The sequence below is a fragment of the Macaca nemestrina genome, chromosome 11 (assembly GCF_043159975.1).
Source record: "Macaca nemestrina isolate mMacNem1 chromosome 11, mMacNem.hap1, whole genome shotgun sequence".
Taxonomy (NCBI): domain Eukaryota; kingdom Metazoa; phylum Chordata; class Mammalia; order Primates; family Cercopithecidae; genus Macaca; species Macaca nemestrina.
The window spans coordinates 124,001,124-124,024,262 of NC_092135.1; the positions used below are offsets into that span (position 1 = coordinate 124,001,124).

A 23,139-nucleotide genomic window follows, 5' to 3' on the forward strand; every position below is an offset into this window, starting at 1 on the left:
GTTCACTTGATGGTGTTCATGCAATGACAGAATCATGTAACCATGCATTTCTCAGAACATATTCCTGTTGTTAAGTGACATGTGACTGTACAGCGGACCCTGGAAACATGGTTTGAACTGTGCAGGTCCAATCATATATACATGGATTTTCTCCCACCTCTACTATACCTGACACAACCAAACCAACCCCTCCTCTTCCTCTTCCTCCTCAGCCTAGTCAACACAAAGACAAGGATGAAGTCTTTTATGCTGATTCACTTCCACTTAATGAAAAGTAAATATACTTTCTCTTTCTTATGATTTTTAACTAATATTTTCTTAACTGCATAGCTTACTGTTGACTGGAAGCTTTAACCATAACATAAAGAGTCGATTAACATACATTTTGTATGTTACATGTATTATACACTGTCTTCTTACCTTACTGTAGCTCCACTAGGGGAAGAGGTGGCATTCAAGGGGCCTGGGACTTAGGAAACTTTCAAGCTAATGACTCAACAACAATTAAAACTATATTAGCAGATTTATTCTGTGATAATTTCTTGACCCTTGAGAAGTGGTTGTAAAGTGCCTATGTCATAGGATAAAACTGCATTACCATGGAAAAGAGTAACTTTTGTCACCAACAGTATTAGAGATGTGCTAGAAATCCAATCTCAATTGGATATAAACATTAATATTCTTTTACTAACATCTTAATCATGAAATAAGGTGTCTTAAATTATGAAATTATGGAATGCTAAATCCAGATGTCATCTAATTCAATTATCCTCTTCTTATTTCTTTAAACAGGGAAGAAGGCATAGACTCACAACAAGTTTCCCAAAATATGCATTATGTTTTTCAAGTTGCACGTATTGAAAGCCCAAATCAAATAAATTAGTTACAGCAACAACAAAAACCCCCAGTAACTATAAAGCCTGAGAGCAATGCTGTATTCAGGAATAGCTGCATTCAGGAGCTGAGACATTTTGCAAGGATTTTGATTCTCAACGCATCTCAGGTCAGTAGTCTCCTCTTCCCTATGTTGGGCTTCACCCTTGAGATCTAAGTATGAGCATGGTGACTGCAAGAAGCTTCTGCTTCACATGCTTCAAGGTCCAGATCCCACAGGAAAAAGTTTTCTTTTATGCTACCATCTACCCGTGGCTTCACAAAAAACATGAAAATTGCTTTAACTAGACTTGCTGTAGATAAAGTCCCCACTTCTGACCCAATCCTCATGGCCACTAGAATATAAAGTAGTGATTGGCTTAGATGTTTCACTCTTAAAGTTGGAGGTGGGCCTTAGATCTCCTGGGCTAAGAGAGAAGGAGGGACCTCCACAAGCAAAAAATGAGTGAGCTATTACCAGAAGTAGATTCAAACTGAGGGCGTAAATAACTGTTAAGAACTAATCCAGACAAGCAGCCAGTGTGTTCCTTTCATTAAAATATTGCACCCCTTAGAGTCTTTATATAAAAAACATATATACTCCATGCATGTGGTAGGTAGTATATTATTCTCCCATATTTGGTGCCTCTCCTGACAATAAAACTATACTCAGGTGAAACCAGGGACTCACCTTGTGAGCAGAGATATGTGACACATCTCAGTAGACTGATCAAGGGCCAGCACATGGTCTACCAAGTTTGCTCCTCTTTCTGCCATCATGACCAGTAGTACTTCTGCTAGAAGACTTCTCCATCAGCCTGGTTCCCAGAGGTGAAGATGAAATGGGGTACAGTCACAGGCAACCTATGAAACACATGGGACATGAGAGAGAGAGATCTTTCTTGATGTGTTGCACTAAAATTTTAGGATTATTTGTTATCAAAATATAACTTAGCCTGACTGATAAACCTCCTGAAAAGGATCACCAAATTTATTTCTCTTTTGGCATTTGTAAACCAAGGAGAATCCTTTCCTCTACAGCTTTTCTAATCTCATTTTACTCCAGAAAAGCTAGGCAAATCAAGGTTTATTTAAATTTAATATAATACTATTTACGTATATAAAATTAACCGTCTTTCACTTCCAGTTCCAAAATGGCGTCACAGAAGCAAGCCAAAACAAATATACCACATGGCAATTATCATGAGCAATATCCCAGAACTCAAACGTGAGAATGAGAGAGTCCTTGGGGTCACAGAGAGATGAAAAACTCTGAGCAGAACAGAATCAGACTCCTGTATCCACAAGTGTCCTATCCCTTTTCTGCCCAGGAAAATGTACAGTGACAATTTCCTACTAACTCACGGTTTCTACGCTGGACAAAGTGGGATCAAGGTGGACAACCAGCTTCCCCACCATCCTGGACTCTGTAGCACAAACTTTTCCCTGCTTCAACCCACAGGAATCATTGCTAGTGCCTGAAGAGAGAAATATCTCTGGGAATATTCAGAGACAAAGTGGGGAAGCAGCACTATCATACCCAGTCCCAAAAACTTTGCTCTGTAACTTGGCCAAAGGAGAAGCGAGATCAGAGTGGTCGTGTAACAGCAGCATGATGCAGGAAGGTTGTTCTACATGCCTCTTGGCAGGAATGCCTAGCCAGCCTTCCAGGATATTGCCTTTGGGACCTCCCCCATTCATATGGGCACAGTCTGATATGTTACTAGCTCCTAGGCAAATGTGAGTTTAAAGAAGCATCTAGGGGCTAAAAGGAGGCATCAACCTTGTAGGAAAAGAAAGAAAAGCAACAGGTAAATTACAAAGAATCTGTAAGTAAACATATCCAATAAAAACCAAAACAAGCCAGACAAAGAAGACTGGAATAAATAACTCATCCTTTAATGCAAAGACATAGACATACATCCACAAGAAACAGCAGCAAACAGGGACCTCCTAAAATGGACAAAGAAAGAAACCAGTGGCTGACCTTAAAGAAACAACAACATATGAAGAGCCAATCAACAGAATGAAGTGAAGAGACAACCCACAGGACGGGAGAACATCTTTGCAAACTATTGGTCTGACAGAATTAGTAAGCAAAATATATAAGGAGCTCAAACAATTCAATACCAAAAAAAAAAAAAAAAGCAAATAATCTGATCTGTGTAATTGGCAAAATATCTGAATAGATATTTTTCAAAAGAGGATATGCAGATGACCAAGAAGTCTATGAAAAGTGTTCAATATCACTAATCATCAGAGAAATGCAAGTCAAAACCACAATGAGATATCATCTCACCCCAGTTAAAATGGCTTTTATCAAAAAGGCTGGAAATAAGGGGTGCTGGTGAGGATATGAAGACAGGGAAACACTTGTACACTGTTGGTAGGAATGTAAATTAGTGCAATCACTATTGAAAACTGTATGGAGGTTCTTTAAAAACTAAAAATGAAACTTCCATATGATTCTGTAATTTCACTATTGGTTATGTATCCAAAAGAAAGAAAATACTTGCACTCTCGTGTTTATTGCAGCACTAGTCACAATAGCCAACATATGGTATCAAACTAAGTGCCCATCAGTGGATGACTGGATAGACAAAATGTGGTATGTGTACACAATGGAATACTGTTCAGCCATAAAAAAGGAGGAAATCCAGTCACTTGCAACAACATGGATGGAGCTGGAGGTCATTACATTAAGTGAAATAAAACAAGCACAGAAAAGCAAATATTTCATATTCTTATTCATATGTGGGAACTTAAAAAAAAGTGTATCTCATGAAGATAGCAAGTAGATTGGCGGTCACCAGAGGCTGGAAAGGATAGAAGGGAGGAAGAATGAAGAGTAGTTGATTAATGGGTGCTAATATACAGTTAAATAGAAAAAATAAGACCTAACATTTGATAGATCGGTAGCGTGATTCTATTGTTTATTTCAAAATAGCAAGAAAAGAATAATTTGAATGTTTTTAGCATAAAGAAAAGACAAATATTTAAGGTGATGGATACCCAATCACACTGTGTGGCAGTTAATATTAGGCATCAACTTGATTGGACTGAAGGATGCCTAAATAGCTGGTATTGGGTCTGGGCATGTCTGTGAGGGTGTTGCCACAGGAGATTAACATTTGAGTTACTAGACTGGGAGAGGAAGACTCACCCTCAATGTGGGTGGGCACCACCCAATCAGCTGCCAATGCAGCTAGAACAAAGCTGGCAGAAGAAGGTGGGAGAAGGGGGCTTGCTGAGTCTTCTGGCTTTCATCTTTCTCCCATGCTGGATGCTTCCATCCCTTATTCCTGCCCTTGGACATCAGACCTCAGGTTCTTTGGCCTTTGGACTCTTGGACTTACACCAGTGATTTGCCAGGGGGCTCTTGGGCCTTGAAGCTGCACTGTCTGCTTCCCTACTTCTGAGGCTTTTGGACTTGGACTGAGCCATTACTGGCTTCTTTCATCCTCAGCTTGCAGATGGTCTATCGTGGGACTTCACCTTGTGATTTTTTTGAGTCAATTCTCTATAATAAGCTCCCTTTCATATATGCATGTATCCTATAGATCCCTTTCATATGTGCATATATCCTGTTAGTTCTGTCCCTCTGGAGAACCTAATACACACTGATTTGATCTCTATAAATTATATGAAAGTATATTACCCCAGATACCCCAGAATTATGTACATCTATCATGTCAAAAAATTAATTAAAAATTTTCAAACTCTTCTTGTGATAAAAAAAAAATCAACTGTCAATTTTCTCTGTGTCTAATTTGATGCATGCCCCCTATAGCTACGTGGCCTTGGACAGATCCTGTAATCACCTTAGACTATATCACAATTATATCACAACTGTATCACAAATAATATATTAGTTATTTGTGAAATATCATATTTGATCACTAGATGATGTCTAAAGCCACTCTGTCAATGAACATCTATAGTTCCATGAGTTTATATCCTGCTTTCCTTCATAGCAATTCCTCTAATTTGTAATAATCCATCCTGTTATTGTTGCTTTTTGAAGTATCTCTCTCTTCATACTAGATTATAAACTCCATGAGGGCAGAGACCATCTCTGCCTTTTTTACTACTAATAGCTCAGTATCCAGTAGAATGTCTCAGATGTAATTAGACAAATAAGTTTTTATTTGTTTGTTTGGCTTTTATTACAAATGTTATGTATGCCTTTGGTTTTAATGAAACATCATCTAGATTAATAGCTTTAAACAGGCATGACCTGGCCTTTGTCTAAGCTCAAATGTCTGTGTGCATGTCCAGACATAACACATAATATGTATTCTATATATATACATTTTCCTTGAATTGGAAATATGCATCTGCTTTGGTGCTGATAGTTTAAAATCTATGCAAATCATTCTATCAAATCATTGTAAATTAAAAAAAAAACTATTAAGCTCATAGCTCTGGCATGCTAAAACATGTAAAGTTTTATGAGTTGAACAGAGGGTAGTAATTCAGTGATGGGAACATAGTTTGTTAGATGATTTTTTTTTTTTATAGCTCAAAATTGATATGAAACAAAATATTACTAATGATAGTTGAATTTTTCAGCAGTTCCGCCTTTTGCCTCTAGATGTCTCACCTGGAATTCCCATTGTATAATAGAAGCTCTTCTGATGCAATACCCCACTATAGGGCTTGGCTGAAATGTCATCTTGGGAACTAAAAGAGTAAACCATGTGAACTTAACTGCAATTGGGTCAAAACATTCCATCAGTATTTTTTTTAACTTTCTGGAAAAATGCAAATAGCAGATGGTGGGAGAATAGGCAGATTTATGAGAAAAGTGACTTTATATTAGTCATTTTGATGAGCCACATCCCAAGGAGCCCTGCCTTTTTGGCTATGATGAACAGTTTCCAGGTGTAACCCTTGGTGTTGGGAAAGTGATATTTAAGACAATGGCCATCAGCCCACCTTAACAGCTTTTTTTCCACTTCAAACATAAGTTATATCATTTATATCCCAGTTGGTGAGGTATGGAATTCAATATATTAACATATGACTTTAGGATATTACTTATGTAAGAAAAATAATAATTTTACCCCAAGAAAGAAAATATTCTGTGAGTTCAACCAAACACAAAGTAACAGTTTTATTTCTTGAGAGGATAGGAAACATTTTGGCAATAGGCAGAAACAGTTTATTAAAATTTGTGAACATAAGTAATGAGACGTAATTCTCTTGTAAATATCCTTACTAGTGAAAACGTTTTCCAACACCATATGTTATATAGATTGACATATATACTATATGTGCTAATACTATGATAATATTTAGTCTATAAGGGAAAAGTGAAAAATAAAAAAAAACAACAGATGACCTGAAATGGACTAGAAGTAATATCCCAATTCAGGTGATACTCAAACTACTTCAAAGTGGCATAGAATATATTCTATCTGGGTGTGTTTAGATATGCTGAGCTTCTGCCACAAAATCTATATTTCTCTAAAGTAAGGAAGAAAAGGATACCTTTTCATCCCTGAAATAGTTCTAGCCAAAACAATTAGTATTTATTTGTTGAAAAAAAAAAATGAATGAGCGAATGAAAGATGAGCAGAATCTGATTATTTTCTTGCATATTTACTAAATAAATGCTTGCTTTCTTGGTAGTTTTTAAAATTATACGAGGCCTAAGTTTCTATGTCTTTTAAATTTCATTTGTTTTATTTCAATTTGTAATTATTTTATTTTAATTTTTGGCAAAACGTATGATTCTCAAAATATGTCGTATAAATAACCATTTTGGTAGACAAAAAAAACCACAAGCAAGCAACCAAACAAACAGGCAGTGTGCCCCACTTTCCATCTGCTTTTGTTTTATTTTCATGAATTATCTTTTTTTTAGTTGATTCTAGTCAGTTTGGGTCACTTAAGTTACATATAACAAATACTGTATGTCACTTATTTATTTAAATGTATTTTCAAAGAATCATCACTAACTACCTAATCATCTCGGAATTTCGGGCTCTAGCATAGAAATCTCTCCCCAAACTAGTTTCATCCTCCTTATCTAGTCTTTTCTTCCCCTAACAACTGAAAAACAATCTAAGGTCTCTCCCCCCACTTACCTATTGTGGTAAATAATTGTTCAATCTAAATATTACCTACTTACATCATATGCTTGTTCTGGTTCACTCAGGTAGATGTCATCAAATCTATTCCTACTTAAGGAAATTGAAGAGCCATTATTTACCTAAGGTCTTAACTGTCTGCCTAGACTTTAAAGTCACTGACGTTAGCAACTATGACTTATTCCTAGAAACACTGTTTGGCCTTCAACAAAAATTGGTTAACATAAATTGAATTCCATTTGCCAATCTACCAATTAAAGAGATAGATATGGCTGACGTTATCAGTGGAAGGAGTAATGGTACAGCTCTGATAAGCTCTTAATGAGAAATAGGATGTCAGTGATAAGAGAGAAAGAGAGGCACAGAGAGAAGTTTGTGAAAAAAAGAGAGATTAGAGAGATACAAAAGGAAGAGAGGAACAGAGGGACAAAGAGGAATGGAATGAGCAGCAAAAAGGATAACTGGGCTTCTCCCTCACCCCTGAAGAGTATTGTGTCTGGGATCCCCTGTCTTAGCTCTCTCTCATCTTTCGGATTTTGTATAATGGTGAGGTTTGGGCTTCCAGTGAACCCATTGCCCAATAGCGAACTGACTACTTCTTAGCAGTTCACTGGGAACCAATCAGCCTTTAAAGTCTTTGGGAATCTAGCCAGGATCTAACCAGGCATCAGCCCCTGCTCTGCAGGTCCGGAGAAGAGAGGAGGGTGAGACAACTCCCTCACCCTGTGTCCCTTTCCTTGCACAATACGATATTCTAGTAGCTTCAAAGGTCCTTTTCTCCCAAAAGGTATCTACTTCTCAGAGCATAGATTGAGTGCTTGGTCCACAGGGCAGCTGGAATTCTCTAGGAGACTACAGATCAAAATCCAGGGGCTTACACTTGGGCTGTAAAATTGGAAAGTATTTAAATTTTAAATCATTTGTGATCTTGGATGATTCACTTACATTCTCTTGGTCTCAATTTTCAAATTCTAGAGGGATTTTCCAATTCTATGCTGGATTTGTTGCAGAACTCTTTTAAGTATGAGGTCCTATTATTCAATTCTGGAACTCAAAGTCGGGTATTCAATCTAATCCCCTTATCATGATGACTCAATTAAATTTGTTTATTTCTAATGTAATAGTAATTATAGAGAGAAATTTACATCACAGATAGGTATAACCTAATTTTTAAAATAAATATGTAGTTATTAGACTCTGATTTTATATTTTTACATCCTCCTTTTCAGTTATATTAGAAAATAGAGTAAGTTTTGATTTATTTACAAATTCAATACATATTTATTGAGAATCTATCATGAGCCAACCTCTGGTAAGTGCTTGGAATACAGCAATGAAGAAAACACTTCTTGTCCTCCACATGAAGCAGACACTTGAACTGACGGGAAAGGCTAATACTTCTAACTAAATTTTATGTTTTGTGGACACAAAGACGGAAATAATAGACATTGAGGACTCCAAAACAGAAGAAGGGAGGAGCGGGGAGAGGGTTGAAAAACTGTCCATTGGGTACAATGTTCACTATTTGGGTGATGGGTTCACTGGAAGTCCAAAACCTCACCATTACACAAAATACGCAAGTAATAAATTTGTACATGTACCCCCTAAATCTAAAATACAATTTAAATAATAAGATAAATAAAATAAAATAAATTGTATATTTTGGAGATATTTTGACCCCACTGCTTTTACAGCCTTTCTCCACAGCATTTAATATCTTTCTTTAACCAAAGTAATAAAATCTGCTTTTTAAAAGCACTGTAATGATGCCAACCATAGCAAATAGAATATATTTTTATTAGGACATTAACCATTTCATTTAAAAAGACAGCTAAGTTTTGATAAATGTACCTAGGTTGTTGAGAATATGGAAAAAAAAACTAGAACTGATACGAAGTTTCTATTTTTATTAAATCTCTGTAAGGTCTGCTTGAACTTAATTCTGATAATCAATATGTCTGTCATGATATGTCTGTCAATGTTCATGTTTGGATAGAAACAAATACCTGTTTCAAATACCATAGTTCAGAGATTTTTAATAAAGATAACCCTTTTCTTTACAAATGGGTGGGCCAGGGTTTAGAGAAACCAAGAGATGGCTCAGCCCACGCAGGGCTAGCAGTGGTGGGTAGCTGTTATTACCCATAGGCCTGAAGTGGAGAAAGGGGTCACCAGAACTTGGAGAAATTTGATGTATCGACAGGACTGCCTGGGAAGCTTCTGACCTTTGGCAGAGTAACACACCTAACCAGTGGCCACTTGGTAAGAAGGGTGACCACATTCTCCTCCTCCAAGCTGATCTACTGCCAGGGCTTCTCACTGATCCACCCCACTGGCAAGCCAAAGGGCAAGGTAGCCCAATGATACAGTCCATAGACGTCAGCCTTCTATAACATAGGGTAGAACCAGGAAGGATGGTATATAGATCTAGACAAGAACATGGATGACATCCAGAATAGTATGATCATCAGAAGTTATCAGAATTATCTCTTGACAAACTTTTTACTTTAACATTGAAAAATGACTTTCCTAACAGAAAAGTATGTTAATTTCTGTTGTATTTTGAAATCAGTTTTCATAATGCAAATTATTATTTTAGTTACTCACATTTCTATAAACCATAAAATATATTAATTCATCTTTCTAGAGACATTATTTATATTATCACAGGGAAGGTAGTACTTTCTCAAAAATTAGTTTAAATAGGTCACCTTTGCAATTATTGAATGATAATGGAGGTGTTTCAAAGACTTTGCATTTCTACATGGCATATAATGAGCATTTCAGAATTTATTTTTAAAAGGAACAAAAGAAGAAAGAAGTGTATTTATATACAGTCTTCATCACCAAGCAGTTATCTCTGCCTCATTTTAGGAGAGAATAAACAGATATTTGGACTTTTATAACATGAAAAGTTTGTTCCCCCCAAAAACAAAATACACGGCCTCAATAACGCAAACATCTAGGGAATATTAGTAGAATCTGAATTTCTTTTCAGGAACAGATCATTTTAATCATATTTATTTTATTTTATTTTGCTTCTCTGAGTAGCTGTCTTCTCCCCAAATTAGAACAAAAAAAATTCAAGTGTACTGTTATTTTTTAAAGGTAACACACTCGCTGATAATAATTAACAACAAATTAACATGTAACTATTAATTTGTATTGAATGAATCACTCTGTTTTGCTTTGCTTCTATTTTAGATCTAAAGCTGAAAATAAAAGAACAAGATAAAGCTTTCCAGTTTATGAATGTTTCTTAATAAATGTACACACACTTTTATACATATTTAAACTGGCTTAGATCAAGCTGCCTGCTCTGTCAAGGGCAATGTATTCCACAAAACTAATTCTTTACAGTTCAACATGACATGTATTAAATATATATCAAATACTTGGTACAATTTTGCCTATTCAGCGCAACTGGCAAACCCTTCATAAGAAAGGCCACAATGTCACGTTGGCATGAAAATAGAATCTGGACTGAGAAGTGGAGAGAAAAATAAAAGTTCTCTTAAGGTCAAGGGCAACAGCTGAGCAGCTCCAGGGGCTCCAGGGGCTACCTGCTTCAAAGGATACGGTGCCTTGTGTTTATAGATAAAATTTTGGTTTCTATGGGGGGAGGGTGGTCACAGGAACAAATATCCCTGACACCCAAACAAAATAATCCCAAATAAAATGGATGATGTAGTCCATAGTAAAAAGGGAGATAACTATTCATGGGAAAAAATGCATGACCTCACCCTTTCAGAATACACAGTGATTCATCAGCATTTTCCAGCTTTCTTTCTTGCTTGCTTGCTTACTTTGAATCTCATAGCTCAGTCCCTTTCCCTTTTGCACCTAACGTCAGCTTACTTAATTGAAGATGTTAGGGGTTTGGGAAGGACGGTCAACTGTAAGGAAAGCTCATGGTTTGTGGAAGTATTTCTTGTCAATAATGTAGAGGTATCATCTTTGCTGATGACACATTTTTCTCAAAAGCTAAATGTGACACACACTTCTTTCTTTTTTTTTTTTTTTTTTTGTCTCAGAAAAGCTGCATATTAACTTAGTTGATAAAGAAGCCCCTGTGATCATGAGGAAAATCTTATGGAAATATATTTATAAACAGGAGGAATCAGCTGAAAATATTACAAGCAAGCAAAGTTATAATTTTCAAGTGTGGTACTTGCAGAAACCTTCGAGTGCTATCAGTCCATCTCCTTCTTATAAAAATGCACCACAGTTTAATCAAGTAACTGTGAAACCACTGCCTCAAAATTGCAACCAAATTGTTTGGGCAGTGTTATGTATCTAAGGAAACAAATGTGGACTTCTAGAATTACATTATTAGTTTCTTTTGAGCCATGTGCACTTCAAAGATTTTTTAGAATCTAGTAATGCTATGTCACACAGAAGCCAACTACTACCCAGGTGGAAATAGTGGGCCCCTTGATGGTCGTTTGCTCTCATCTACCTGCCTCCCGGTGATTTCCAATTTTTGGCTCCTGCAATGTGGCGGGAAAAAGAGCGAGTTTTTATCTGGTTTGTTCTACCAGCCATCTACAAATTAATAAAGGGATGATGAAACGCTATTGGTGAAAATGTTTTTGACCAATCTGCTTCTTTCCATTGCACTCTACCAGTGATTCTCAGCATACACAGTAATGTGGATTCTTGTTAAAATGCCGCTTCCCAGGCCCTGCCTCCTGAGATTCAGCAGGTCTGGAACTGAAATCTATATTTGATACTGGGAATCCCTTGGGTTTGGGGGCCACACTTTGAGAAACACAGCACTACATGTTTCCTGTGTCCAAAGCCTGATCTTTAGAAATCAAGTCAAATCAGCACACTTTTTTATCTATGCTGACTGAACAGTTTCTAGAAGAAACATTTCGTTGCATCTCAGAACCTGGTGGTTCAGTGCCATCAAGGCAGCAGGTACAGCCCTGGGCCTCAAAAGTTTCAGATACTCTCTCTAAATAGCCCATTAACAAGAGATGTTTCAAAGAGAGTATTGGGGATGCTTAAAAATTACATATGAATATTGTCACCTCATTTGATGGACCTAATGGCTGCACTGTAGATGAAACTCTCTGGTTGTGAGCATCACCCATTCCCTTCAAGGGTCTGGGAAAGTGACAAACTCCTCATGGTACTTATTCATGGCTTTGGAACAATCACAGGTGGCAGGGGTGCAGGGTTTTGCACAAGCCCCTCTCTTACTTAACAGGTGTCTATGCATGCCTACATGGTCTGTGGGTTTTGGTGACCTGCGCTCATCTACTTGGATACTGGCCTTGGTGTTGCTGGCTGAGCAGACAAAGCATTTTGTTTTCACTCTGAGAGCTTTCCTTTCTGCTTATTTGCACTTCTATCATTCTGTACCCAGAAGATAAACCCCATCTGATTCAGGCCAGCCACTTACGCTTTATGCGGTCAGCACTATATTCACTTATACAAGTGGGCTGAGTGTAAATGTCTTTAGGGCTTTTCATGAGATGATTTGACCAACCAAACTGCAAACAACTTATCTCCAGGATAATTATTTTCTTAGGGAACTCAAACCTAGGGTCCCTCCAATAGCTAATCAATGGAATCAATCAATTCATTATTTAGTAGATAGTGTCATTCTTGTGAATTATTTAACTAATATTAGTTAAGGTATAATTTATGTACACTAAAATTCCCATGTAAAATGTACAGGTTGATGAATTTTTTTAATAAACTATATTTTAGGGCAATTTTAGGTTTACAGCCAAATTGAGAAGAAAATTTAAAGATTTCTCATATACTCTTAATTGTAACAAATGTACCCCTCTACTGGGGGATGTTGACAATAAGGGAGGCTATGCATGTGTGGGTGCAGGAAGTACATAGATTTCTTTTTAAACTTTTAAAAAATTTTGTAATTAGTATACATTCACAGGAAGCTGCATCATGCTACTCCTTTGTAGTTACCTCCACACCCTATCTTTTACCACTGTAATACCTGGTAACCAATAATCTGTTGTTTGTCTCTATAGTTTTATCATTTCAAGAATGTTATATAAAAGGAATGATACAGAATGTGGATTTTTTGTGACTGGCTTTTATCACTCAACTAATGCCCTTACGATTCATTAAAAATCATTTATCCAATTTGTTGTGTGCTTGTTCTTTTTATTGCTGAGTAATATTCCAACTTATGATATTTATGTATTGAATTTATCTATATGCATTTATTTCCAAAGGCTTTAACATGATGTATATCAACATATGTACTAACGAGGCTAAGAAAACACAAATACAAAATTAGGAATATTGAAAACAGAAAACCATAGTATGCTAAGCTTAGTAATGGTCAACATAGTCACTATGGCTATGTTTCAGAACTGGCTCTGAAATTCCTGGCATGACAGTCAAAAGAGAACATGATAGATAAATGGCATAGTCCTCATTATTAGAAAGAAGGAAGCAAGCCAGTACTTAAGTAGAGAGAAGTTTTCTGCTGGTGTCAAATGTAAAAGAAATAACTCATGAGAAGTTTTACATAGGCCATACTGATGTGATAAACAGCATTCTCAACGATATTTCTATGGCAAACACAAACATGAATTTTACATAGCTGGCTACTTTTCATTATGAACATTGTTGGTCACAAGGCAAAAACCAAACTATTAAAGTACAACTCAATGGATGGAGCAAGGTGGTAGAATAAAAGCTGACACCATTCATTCCTCCTGCTAGAATAACAAATTTTAACAACGATTTACACACAAAAAATGCCATGCTGGACCCAGCCAGTGTCCATGCATGCAAGGAGTGATGGGCCAGCCCTAGCCAGTGAGGAATTGCCCATCCCAGTAGTTAGAATTTGAGTTTCTCAGAAAGCCTCACCACCATGTGGTGAAGTGTTTTGGGGTCTTAGGTAAAGGTAAAATGCAGTGTAGGACACAAGGACTGCAATTCCCAGGCAACTCTTAGGGATAGGCTGGGCTTAGAGCCAGTGGCTTGCAATAAATACCTAACTCTTCAATACCCAGACACTGATGAACATCTACAAGCATCAACACCATCTAGGAAAATGTGACCTCACCAAATGAAATAAATAAGGCACCAGGGACCAATACCAGTGAAATGGAGATATATGACCCTTCAGACAGATAATTCAAAATAGCCATTTTTAGGAAACTCAAAGAAATTCAAGTTAACACAGAGAAGGAATTTAGAATTCTATCAAATAAATTTAAATTGAAAAATGCAATTGACATGCTGAAGAATGCATCAGAGCCTCTTAACAGCAGAATTGATCAAGCGAAAGAAAGAATTAATGAGCCCGAAGACAAGCTACTTGAAAATACATAGTCAGAGGAGACAAAAGAAAAAAGAATAAGAAACAATGAAGCCTGTATATAAGATCCAGAAAATAGCCTCAAAAGGGCAAATTTAAGAGTTACTGACCTTAAAGATGAGATAGAGAAAGAGATAGGGGTAAAAATGGTTTTCAAAGGGATAATAACAGAGAACTTCCCAAACCTAGAGAAAGGTATCAACATTCATACACAAGAAAGTTATAGAACACCAAGGAGATGTAACTCAAAAAAGACTACCTCAAAGCATTTAATAATCAAACGCTAAAAGGTCAAGGATAAAGAAAGAATCCTAAAATCAGCAATATAAAATAAATAAATAACATACAATGGAGCTTCCATAAGTCTGGCAGCAGACTTCAGTGGAAATATTACAATCGAGGAGAGAGTGGTATGACATAAAGGAAAAACTTTCATCCTAGAATTGTGTATCTGACAAAAATATCCTCAAGCATGAAGGAGAAATAAAGTCCTTCCCAGTCAAACAAAAGCTGAGGGATTTCATTAACATCAGGCATATCCTGCAAGAAATGTTAAAGAGAGTCCTTCAATCTGAAAAAAAAAGTTAATGAGCAAGAAGAAATCATTTGAAGGTACAAAACTCACTTGCAATAGGAAACACACAGAAGAAAAAGAATAGTGTAACACTGTAATTGTGGTGTGTAAACTACTCTGGTCCTAAGTAGAAAGACTAAATGATCAACCAATCAAAAAAAAATTATAACAACTTTTCAAGACATGGTGAAATAAGACATAAAGAGAAACAGTAAAAAGTCAAAAAGCAGGGAATGAAGTTAAAGTATAGAGTTCTTAGTTTTCTTTTTTCGTGTTATGTAATCAGTGTTATGTTATCATCAGTTTAAATTAATAGGTTATAAGATGGTATATGCAAGTCTTATGGTAACCTCAAATAAAAAACATACAATGGAGACATAAAAAGATAAAAAGCAAGAAATTAAAGCATACCACACAGAGAAAATCACCTTCACTAGAAGGAAGACAGGAAGAAAGGAAAGAAACAAGAGAAGGCTGCAAAAGAACCAGGAAACATTTAACAAAATGGCAGGAGTAAGCCCCTACTTATCAATAATAACATTGAATGCAAATGGACTAAACTTTCCAGTCAAAAGATGCAAAGCAGCTGAATGAATTTAAAAAACAAGACCTATTGGTCTGTTGCCTACAAGAAACACATTTCATGTACAAAGATACACATAGACAGAAAATAAAGGGATGAAAAAAGATATTCCATGCCAATGGAAACCAAAAAGAGCAGGAGTAGCTATACTTATATCAGACAAAGTAGATTTCATGACAAAAACTATAAAAAGAGACAAAGAATGTTATTATATAATGATAAAGGCATCAATTCAACAAGAGAATATAATGATTATAAATAATTATGCACCAAACACTGGACACCCAGTTATATAAAGCAAATACTATTAGAGGTAAAGAAAGAAATAGAACCCAATAAATAATAGCTGGAGAGTTCAACACCCCAATTTCAGCATTGGGCAGATATTCAGACAGAAAATCAACAAAGAAACATCTAACTTAATCTGTACTGTAGAGCAAATGGATCTAATTGATATTTACAAAATATTTCATTCAATGGCTGCCAAATACACATTTTTTCCCTCAGCACATGGATTATTCTCAAGGATAGACCATATGTTAGGTTACAAAACAAGTCTTAAAATACCCCCCAAAACTGAAATAATATCAAGCATTTTCTCTGACCACAATGGAATAAAACTAGAAAACACTAAGAAGAGGAAGTTTGGAAACTACAAATACATGGAAATTAAACAATATAATTCTCAATTGCCAGGGTGTCAACAAAGAGATTAAGAAAATAATTGAAAAAATTACTGGATCAAATGATAATGGAAACATAATATACCAAAGCTATAGGATATAACAAAAGCAGTACTAAAGGGAAATTAATAGATATAAGTGCCTACATGAAGAAAGAAGAAAAACTTCAAATAAACAATGTAATAAAGCATCTTTAAAAACTAGAAAATCAATAACAAACTGAACACAAAATTAGGAGACGAAAAAATAATAAGAATCAAAGCAGAAAGAAATAAATTTGAAATTAAGAATACTACACAAAAGATAAATGAAAAGATTAATGAAAAGCTGTATCTTTTTTTAAGAAAAAGAGATTACAAAAATTGACAAGTCTTTAGCCAGATTAAGAAAAAAAGAGAGAAGACCCAAATAAATAAAATCAGAGATGAAAAAGGAAACATTTCAACTGATTTTGTAGAAATCCAAAGGATCATTAGTGGCTACTATGAACAACTATATGCCAATAAATTGGAAAGTCTAGAAGCAATGGATAAATTCCTAGACACATACAACCTATGAAGATTGAACCACAAATAAATCCAAAGCATGAACAGACCAGTAACATATAATGAGTTTGAAGCTGTAATAAAAAGTTTCCCAGTAAATTCTAAGACCCATAGTTTCACTGCTGAATTCTACCAAACATTTAAAGAAGAACTGATACCAATCCTACTAGAATTGTTCTGGGAAATAGAAAATGAGGGAATACTTCCAAATTCATTCTACAGGGACAGTGCTACTCTGATATCAAAACCAGACAAAGACACATAAAAAAAATAATACAAGCCAGTATCTCTGATGAACATTAATGCAAAAATCCTCAACAAAATACTAGCTAAATGAATTCAACAATACATTAAAAAGATTATTCATCATAACCAAGTGAGATTTATCCCAGGGATGCAAGGATCATTCAACATATGCAAATCAGTCAATGTAATACATCATATCAACAGAAAGAAGGACAAAAACTATACGATCATTTCAATTGATGCTGAAAAAGCATTTGATAAAGTTCAACATCTCTTTATGATGAAAACCCTCAAAAAACTGGGTATAGAAGGAACATGTGTCAACATAATAAAAGCCATATACATATGACAGATCCACAACCGCATGGAGAAGAACTGAAAGACTTTCTTCTTAGGTCTGGAACACGAAAAAATGCCCACTTTCAGCACCGTTACTCAATATAGTCCCGGAAGTCCCAGCTAGAGCAATCAGACAAGAGAAAGAAACAAAGGGCATCCAAATTGGAAAGGCAGAATTCAAATTATCCTTGATTGTAGATGATATACTCTGTTATTTGAAAAAAATCTAAAAAATCCACAAAAAATTATTCAAACTGATAAATTCAGCAAAGCTGCAGGATACAAAATCAATATACAAAAATCAGTAACATTTCTATATGTCAACAATGAACAATCTGAAAAAGTAATCCTATTTAAGATAGACCAAGTAAAATTAAATACCTAGGAATTAACGTAGCCAAATAAGGGAAATATCTCTACAGTGAAACTTCAAAATGCTGATAAAACAAATTAAAAATGGCACAAAGAAATGGAAAGATACTCCATGTTCATGGATTGGAAGAATCAATATTGTTAAAAAGTTTCTACTACCCAGAGCAATCTACAGATTCAATGCAGTCCCTACCAAAATACCAATGACATACTTCACAGAAATAGCTAAAAAAATCCTAAATTTTATATGGAATCACAAAAGACCCACAATAGCCAAAGGTAACCTGAGCAAAAAGAACAAAACTGGAAGAATTACATTACCTGACTTCAAATAATATTACAGAGCCATAGTAACCAAAACAGCATGGTATTGACAAAAAAAAAAAAAAAAAAAAAAAAAAAAAAAAAAAGGATACAGACCAATGGAACAGAATAGAGAACCCAGAAACAAATCCACCCCCTACAGTAAACTCATTTTGACAAATGTGTCAAGAACATACAGTGAGGAAAAGACAGCCTCTTCAATAAATGATGCTGGGAAAACTGAATATCCATATGCAAAACAATGAAACTAGACCCCTATTTCTCACCATAAGCAAAAATCAAATAAAAATGGATTAAAGACTTAAATCTAAGACGTCATACTACAAAACTACTACAAGAAAATATTGGGGAAAGTCTCCAGGACATTGGTCTGGGCAAAAATTTTTTGAGCAATACCCCACAAGCACAGGCAACCAAAGCAAAAATGGATAAATGGGATCGTATCAACTTAAAAGGCTTCCGTACAGCAAAGGATACAACATTTACTCACTTGTTACACCTCCAATATAATTGCTATTTTGTAAAAAGTAGCAAATACCCCTTCCTTTGATAAAAACGTGGGAAGTATTAAATGATAGTAATGTATAAAACCTATTTACCAATCCCTGAAGAGAAATATATTTTTTCTTGAAATACGTCTTATTTGGATTAAATAAACTATTTTCTTTAACTCTCTGTTAATCTCTTAATTTAAAAATAAGTGACGAGACAATCCACAGAATGGGATAAAAAAATTTGCAAACTACCTCTCTGACAAGGGATTAATAATCAGAATATTTAAGAAGCTCAAACAACTCCACAGGAAAAAAATCAAATAACCTGATTTTAAAATGGGCAAAATGTTTGAATCGACATTTCTGAAAAGAAGACATACAAATGGCAAATAGACATATGGAAAGGTAGGTGTTCAACAGCATTGTTCATCAGAGAAATGCAAAACAAAACTACAAGGAGAAATTATTGCCCCTCAGTTAAAATGGCTTATATCCAAAAGACAGGCAATAACAAATTCTGGTGAGAATATGGAGAAAAGGGAATCCTTGTACACCGTTGGTGGGAATGTAAGTTAGTACAACCCTATAGAGAACAGTTTGGAGGTTCCATAAAAAAGTAAAAATAGAGCTACCATTTGATCCAGCAATCCCTCTCCTAGGTATATACCGAAAATAAAGGAAATCAGTTTATGAAGAACTCTCTGCACTCCCATGTTTGTTGCAGCACTATCATTATAGCCAAGGTTTGGAACCAAGCTAAGAGTCCATCAACAGATGAATGGATAAGAAAATGTGGTGCTTATACACAATACAGTAGTAGTCTGCCATAATAAAAGAACGAGACTCTGTCATTTGCAACAACATGGATGAAACTGGAGGTTATTATGTTAAGTGAAACGAACCAGGCACAGAAAGACAAACATTGTATGTTCTCACTTATTTGTGGGATCTAAAAATAAAAACATGCAGATAGAGACTCACGCAGATAGAGAAGGATGGGCCGGTGCGGTGGCTCATGACTTGTAATCCTGGCAATTTGGAAGGCCCAGGCAAGCAGACCACTTGAGCTTAGGAGTCTGAGACCAGCCTGGGTAACATGGCAAAACCCATCTCTACAAAAAAACACAAAAACTAACCAGGAATGATGGTGCACACCTGTAGTCCAAGCTACTGGAAAGACTGACATAGGAGAATTGCTTGAGCCTGGGAGGCAGAGGTTGCAGTGAGTGTAGATCATGCCACTGCATTCCACTATGGGTGACAGAGTGAGACTCTGCCTCAAATTAAAAAAAAAAAAAAAAAAAGGAAAAGAAAATAGAAAGATGGTTACTAGAGCTGGGAGGGTAGTGGGGTGCAGATTATGTGGGAGGTGAGAAAGGTTAATTGGTACAAAAAAAAAAAATAGAAAGAATAAGACCGAGTATTTGACAGCGTAATATGGGGAATATAGTCAATAATAATTTAATGGTTCATCTTAAAATAACTAAAATAGTATAATTAGATTGTTTGTAATACAAAGGATAAATGCCTGAAGGAATGGATACAAAATTTTCTATGATGTGGTTATTGTGCATTGCATGCCTGTATTAAAATATCTTGTATATCTTAATACCTCATAAACACATACACCTACTATATACCCACAACAGTTAAAAATAGAAATCATAAAAAGCATGAAAATAAAAATAAAAAGCAAAGAAAATAAATAAATAAAAACCCAGGCCCTCCAAAAAAATAAAAAATAAAGTATAAATTCATAAATTCCAACCAACAAGACATATCATGATCTTAGCACTTCAGTGCATCATAAGGAAGTCTGTGAGGGGGGCTCATAAAGTCAATATTAGTGTGGCTCAACACATATATCTGGTTCTTCTTTTTTGCCTCCTTGTGAGTGGATGGGGTCAGGTACCCACTTACGGCAAATGAGTTGTGAGTATAGTAGTATGTATTTTTTTAAAAAATGTCTCTTCTTTTAATACAACACTAACATTCCTCCATCAAGAGATTGGGTTCAGCTTTTTTCTCCTTGAACATGTGCAGGCTTTATAGAAATGATGCTGTGCAGTTCTGAATATTAGCTTCTGCTAATTTCTATCTGGCCTTCAATCTCAATTTCTCTCTTTCTCTCTCTCCTTGCATTTTTGAAGTCCTGGGCCATCACATAAGTTTAATCATTATGAAGTTGTTATGCGGAAGGAATCATACTGAGAAACTACATAGTGATAAGGAGTGTTGTCCAAAGAGCCCCAGAAGTTCCAGCTCCATAGCTGTTTAAGTCAACCCAGGCTAGGATCTAGATATGGGAATAATGAAGTCTTGGAGATGATTGAACTTGACATCTTTTCACAGCAATCTCAGGAAAATAGATAAATTAAATATTTATTTTCAATGATATTTGGAGCAAATTTCTTAGGCTTCAAAGGTCTAGGACAGTGATTGAATTGCAAACCCTTATGCTATTTGTACGAGCTGATGAAGAGTGTAAGAATATTCTGGGTACTAGAGTCAATTTGGAATAATCCCAGAGATCAGGCTTACCTTGAAATATTAGAGAAAAAATTACCAGTTTTTATAGGACATCCTCTTTTGAATAATACCCATGGGCAAAGAAACAAACAAACAAAAAACAAAAACAAAAACAAAACAATTCAACAAATACTTCTATAACTTCAATTGTAATACATTTTATTAGGCATGTTTCTCTTCCAAAGTGTGTTTCTTCATTTTCGTGACTTGTTCCCTTCAGTGCTTTCTCCTTTTGTTTTATATTCTAGAACAAAGTTGATTATAAGCATCTGATTGATTATAAGAGAGTATACATTTAGGGTTACCTAAGACTTTAATGATAATCTTGGCCAAAACATCCCCAATGTTATGACTGAGGAAACTTAAGATCCAGGACATCGCTAAAGGATTGTAAAGGACGTTGTTGAATGGATTGTAACCTGTCATCTGACTGCTATGTTCTCGTCTATGCTCTCTTCTAAGATCTCACCTGACTTAATGAATATGCAACAAGTAGCCTTAGCATAAATCAGGACATGGCATATGAGTGTTCCCAAAACAGTTGAAGAATGTGACAGAAGAGATTGTGAGAGTCCCTCTCTGCTGGTCATTGGTAGGCATCACCCTCCACATTTAAGTACCTTGTAAGTACCTCATCCCTGCCCCACAACACAGAGATATAACCAACATTTACTGACTCTTTACACCTCCAATATAACTGTGCTGTTTTGTAAAAAGTAGGAAATACCCCTTCCTTTGCTAAAAATGTGAGAAGTATTAAATGATAGTAATGTATAAAAACTATTTACCAATCCCTCAAGAGAAAGATATTTTTTTCTTGAAATATGTCTTATTTGGATTAAACTATTTTCTTTAACCTATAGCTGTTAATCTCTTGATCATTCCCTATGATATTTTCTTGCCCAAAATCACACACATTCAGAGTTCTAAAACTGGCTGAATCTTATGTCTCTCTGACAATATATTCATTATTTTTTAAATTTGGATCGAAGAGATTTATACATACTTAAACTTTTAGTAAATGTCATACACTCAAGAGAAATCTTCCCTTACCAGGCCTTCCCCCTTTCAATTTAAAATATCCTTCCTTGTTAATACTTTCTGTACATACAATATACTTCTCTTTCAGAGCTCTTACCCTAAGTAGATTATTATTTGTATCCTGTATTTCTTCTCACCAGTCTGTAAAACCCATGAAGGCAGAGACAATATCTGAGACGTTTATCATTATAGGTTTGTGAGAGTAAGAACTTGTAAGAACTTGTTGAATAAAGAAAACATCACCTTTCAGCTCTGACACGCTCTATTTTACCTTTTATAGGTTCATCTTCTTAGAGAATAAATAAGAAAAACACATGGAATGATATTGTGGTTAATACAATGTAAGAGATCACACGACAGACTCCAAAGAAGACACAGACTGATAATATAAACAATAAGTGCTGGAAGAGTTGAAGAGGTAGCTGTATCCCTCGGAGGAGGTGTTCAGATAATACATCAAGCAGAAACTTGCACCTTGAAAGATGAGTGGAAAGAGGGGTGGGAAATACATCGATAGTGGGAAAAAAACTGGTGAAAACAAAATCAAAAAGAGAAATGTATACACTATGCACAGCAGAGACAGTTCCATGCTTCTGACTCTCAAGGGAAAATATCCACATAGGAACATCATGAAATATAAACTTGGAAAGGTCATTTGCGGCATCTGTGGAATTACTGGATTTTTTTAAATGCTGGAGTCTAGGTCCAGTGTCTGTCCCGTAAATGCTGGAAACGACTCATTATTTGAACAGTTAAGTGGCAAGATTAAAAAACTGTAACAGCAAAGTGCACCAGTAGTTTAATGTAAGATGTATTGAGGAGAGAAGTCCAAAGGGAGAAAGGCTAAACTTGTTGAAATACCATAACCAAGGTGGAAGTAGTTGGCATAAAAAAGAAGGTTATATGTGACATGTGTTATGAAATATAATGAAATATTAAGAGTGAACATGGATTGTAGGTAGAAATTAATGGTAAGGGAAAGGAGTAAACCAAAAAAAATACATGACAACTAGGTAGACTATAAGAAAACAGAAGGTAGGAAATCAGGTAGAAGAAATGATTTGTGTAGATCAAATGATAAATTACAGATACTAAATTATCATTGGCAATGAAATCTCCAAGTGAC

At 35.5% G+C, this 23,139-nt stretch overlaps 1 long non-coding RNA gene across 1 annotated transcript in view; it reads right to left on the minus strand.

Annotated features, from left to right (window-relative positions):
- Positions 1 to 23,139, minus strand: part of LOC139357012 (uncharacterized) — a 584,556-nt gene that overhangs the window by 66,362 nt on the left and 495,055 nt on the right. The window contains exon 3 of the long non-coding RNA XR_011609618.1: positions 1,565 to 1,737. This is a non-coding gene — a long non-coding RNA (uncharacterized lncRNA). The remainder of the gene's footprint in view (positions 1 to 1,564; positions 1,738 to 23,139) is intronic.